The sequence below is a fragment of the Herpailurus yagouaroundi genome, unplaced genomic scaffold (assembly GCF_014898765.1).
Source record: "Herpailurus yagouaroundi ecotype Mexico unplaced genomic scaffold, PumYag 100, whole genome shotgun sequence".
Taxonomy (NCBI): Eukaryota; Metazoa; Chordata; class Mammalia; order Carnivora; family Felidae; genus Herpailurus; species Herpailurus yagouaroundi.
In genome coordinates, this window is record NW_024412391.1 from 70,488,646 (window position 1) to 70,492,920 (window position 4,275).

General features: G+C 44.7%; 1 protein-coding gene across 3 annotated transcripts in view; it reads right to left on the bottom strand.

Moving 5' to 3' along the window:
• Window positions 1-3,964, bottom strand: part of GRM3 (glutamate metabotropic receptor 3) — a 219,476-nt gene extending 215,512 nt beyond the window's left edge. Inside the window, exon 1 of one of the 3 annotated variants that reach the window (XM_040472785.1) lies at window positions 3,428-3,963. The gene's annotated coding sequence lies outside the window, so the exon portion shown is untranslated. Of the gene's footprint in view, window positions 1-3,427 lie in introns of all 3 variants that reach the window. The other 2 variants (XM_040472787.1, XM_040472786.1) reach the window with 2 other exon arrangements.
• Window positions 3,965-4,275: the final 311 nt, after the last annotated feature.

A 4,275-nucleotide genomic window follows, 5' to 3' on the forward strand; every position in this document is an offset into this window, starting at 1 on the left:
CCTCAAACCTGTGTCTTAAATATTGAGAAAAGATGTCCAGGTATAGAACTGTCTCCTTCATATACTCTCCTGTAACTGCTTAAGCTTTTGTATTCTACAAGTCCTGTATAAAGTTAGATGAAGGGTCGAAATCAGGCAGGAGAATGAACTGATGCAGTGGGGTTATAATAGGGAGTAAATAACAAGATAAAATAGAACTACGGGAAAATTAGGCTGAATATCACAATAAAGTTCTTAATAGGGAGAACTATTAGACTGTGAAATAGTCTTTCAAAAGTGCTAGAAGAAGTCATTGCTTGACCCATTTAAAATCAGACTGGACTGAAGTACTCCAAAATACAGTATGCTATGGAGACCAAGCCTACATTAGAAGTGGGAAGAATGACCTAGTAGTTTCTACTATCTCTGTGATTACTATGATTGTACTCATTTTTATGTGTTCATTCTTGGTGGATAATCTTCTACAATTTTATGCTACTTCTTGGGAACAATTTCAACAAATTCATCTAATACAGAATTGGATGCATTTAGCAGAATCTCAGAAGAGACAAAAATGCACAATAAACTCAGTGTGTAAAATAGGAAAGTGAGACAAGTATGAGTAACCACTGCTCCTTTTTGGGGGAGTAACCTTGGAGGAAACAATTCTCACCCTGGAACTGTGGCCATATTTCAACATGCATAAATGAATCCTGGTTTTCAATGTGAATTAGGCATCAATTTTCATTTCTTTTATTTAATGCTGTCTTGGGATGATGTTGAGTGCAGAACCACAAATGGAAGCATTCTTATCCCAAGCCAATGGGCTATATTTTGGCGGGAGGTAGCTAGGACCCTGGAAAAAAGTCATGCATCATTTTGTGAATGATCTCGATTAGAGGACTGGGCAAGAAAGACACAATATTTTGATTTGAAAAAAAAAAGAGTTTGACAGGAAATAAGAAAGAGGGAAAGATACGTAAGTAAATTATAAAAATGTTATTGCTGGGAGTCTTTGAAAATAAGACCATCCTGAATCTTGTGCAATTCTGGTTGGTCACCTATCATGAAGTAGAGAAGTGAGACAGATGACATTCTGACAGTTATCCTGATTTTTTCATTCAAAAATATTAATTTAAAGTTAATTAAAAATAAAGATCACTCAATTCTTTGCTATCTGTGCATTTGTTCAACTTATCAATTTGAATTGCACTGACATCAAATCAGAGACAGGCTTATCATTTTGATGTGTTTAGTAATTGTGGGCTAAATCCTCTGATGTACCTTCATTTCTTTTCCTGTATACACCACAACTTCTTAAAAAAGTCTCAAACACAAATGAGTGGATCATAGAAGATATTTTCACGATGTACAAAATTCTCCATTTATATATAGCTTTCGATAGATTTTCTCAACTTATTGATCAAGTATCCCTCAAGTGTGAAAAATACCATCCAATTTAAATAGATGTCCGTTTCTTCTACGTCTCAAAAATTAACCTATTCCTTGTGTTGGCATACTTTTTTTTCTGAGTTAGGCTTCACATTGCATTGTCAACGATCCAGCTCACAGAACAAGAGGTTTTAAAAGTAGGTTTCTTGCAGGTGTCAGTGGGGACTTAACAATACTAAGTGATATTCTTAACATTGATCCCTTGTTTTAGCCCACTGAATGAAGGCATTCTGGAATTTTCATTGTTTTATTTATGAAAATATAAGTTTTAAGAGTTCTTTTCCTCGGTTGCCATTGTGAGCACCTGTGTTACTCGGAATATAAATCAAAACAGCCTTAGGGCATGTCTAGCCAAAATATCCATGTACTCCTGCTGGATGATCAGAACCTGAAAAGATGGGCAGCTAAAATCTACAGGTGTGAAAAATGTTTGTAAATTCAAGACACTGCCATTGTGAAAGGGAAAATACCACTTTATTAAGGTCCAGTGTGCAATAGCTTCCAAAATCTATTCAAATTCTATTAAGCTGTTTTGAGAAAAAAGAGGCACAGCACTCCAGAATCATTAACTAATAGAGTATCCCAAACACCTTCGGGTGGGAATTATATAATCCAAGGGAGTTTAGTATAATAAGAGTCGAGGTGTTTTTAGTTATGCCTGTATTAAATATATTTACATCAACAACTAGAGTTCAGATGGCAGCCTTAAAACATGTGATTTAGATAAACCAAAGCACATTTAGATTTAGGTAAACGAATGTTTCTCTCCAGATCATTGCTTAATTTTTCCCAAAGAAACACAATATAGCTGTACTGAACAGTTCTAAGAGTAGGTAGCACAAATAAAATTAAGCAGAGAAACTCAAAGTAATGAACTCTTGCTGAGATCCTTAACTCATTACCCTCCACTGTCATTAACCTCAACTCTGCATATACCTGATAACTATCTCTATATTTACCTCAAACATATCAGTATTCAAATAACAGTAGAAATACTTTATCAGCAAATTAGCCGAGCACTTGACCACAGATCATTAAAAGTGTACAGTTTTACTATATTTTAATCAAAATTTACAATGCTCTAAAATACTTACAAGGCAGGGGCATGTCCCCTTAAGATGCCTACTTAAAAGTGTTACATCTCAGGGAATCCTCCCCGTTTGTTAACCCAGGGAAGGAACTAGAAGGAAATCTAAATGAAATCCTTAAGAAACAAGCTTATTGGATATATTACCTAGTCTATTTCTGGATCGCGAATCTCCCGCCCTCTCTGAGTTACCTCACTGTCAGATAAGAAAATGGAACAAGATCTATGAAGAGATAGGCTCCCAGTCTGGCTTTTCGATTTTTCGCTCAAGCCAAAAAGAGCAAAGGGCATGGAGTTAGGGCTCCTTTCCAAGCGTGCTTGTAGGAGAGCGAAGCTCTGGCCGCTTCTGGCTGCAGAACGTGTTCCGGCTGCAACACTGACCAGGTCCCGCTGACCGCTGCCCACCTCGCCTGGCAACCTCCACACCCACATGAAACCGCCAGAGTGGGAGCCAGTCAACGCAAGGCTTCCTGTGCACAAAGCCTAGGGAGCCCCCGAATAGAACCGAATCCTGAGCCCAGAGCAAGCCTGGAGGTGGTTGGCTGAGGAGACCGGTCTCTCTCTGGGGGTCTACGAGCGCTAGCTAGTCCCTGCACCTCCCGCACCCCGGTCGTAGCTCTGTGCCCTGAAATCTGCCTCCCTCCTGGGGACACAGACGTGAGCACGCGCGCGCGCGCACACACACACACACACACACACACACACACACACACACACACACACAAACTCTCACTGGCGCACACCCACATCGCCTCTGCCCCCCTCCCGCCCCACCCCCGGCAGAACTGTAGGGACTGGTCTGTGCTCTGCCTCAACTTTCCCAGCTAAGCCTGCCCCACGCTGTGTCCGAGCTTCCGCGCCCTCGCTGGGCGCCCTCCAGAGGGACACGTCCTCCTCTGGGCCCCTTACCTCTCGCCGACAACTCCTGGCGGGGACTGGAGCTGACCGCGGTGGCAGCGGCGGCGACTGAGCTTGCACCCGGGCTTTGGCTCATGGTTGGTCCTCCTCATCCGACACAAAAGAGGTAGCTCGCTCGCTGGCTTTGTCCTTTCCAAATGCGAGGAAGAACTTATTTTGCCCTCGAAATGGCCAACTTGTGCGCGCCGCTTCCTGTCACAGTGCCCCCTGCCCCCGCCCCCTCCCGGCTGCGCGCTGGACCACTGCCCGGCGGCCGAGCATCCAGGCCTCCGAGTCAGTGGGGAGTGGGAAAAGGGAGAGTGGGAGGGGAAGGGAGGGAGGGGGTTGGGAAAAGGGGAGACCTAGTGGTCTTTTACGCAGGGGAGGGGAGCGCTTCGCAGCCGAGTCCCTCTCTCGGCTGCACAGGCAAACCCACTTCCCAGGCGCGGAAAGCAACTTTCCTTCACCTTGGCCAGGCTCAGACCGTCGCAGCTAATTGGGACTCTCGGCAGAGGCACGGACCTTCTGGCTTTCTCTCCTTCTCATTCTCTTTCTCCTTTCCTCCCTCTCTCGTTCTCCTTTTCCCTCTCCCCCTCCCCCACTCCCCTCCCTTAATAGTGGTGTATCTGCAGAGTCTTCAGTGAGCCAGGGTACCTAGACGAGAGGATTATGGTACGAAAGCCAGGGCGGTTTGGCTAGCCGCTGCGCCTCACTCTGTTGGAAATCCTTAGGCAGGGCAGGCAAAGGTTGGTGAATTTCGAAGGGGTGGGGTGAAGGGGCGTGGGGCGGCAGGAAGATCTGCGGCTCCAACTTTGAAGCTCTGCTCGATCTCCTGCCTGCGGGAGAGCGGGGACTAACGG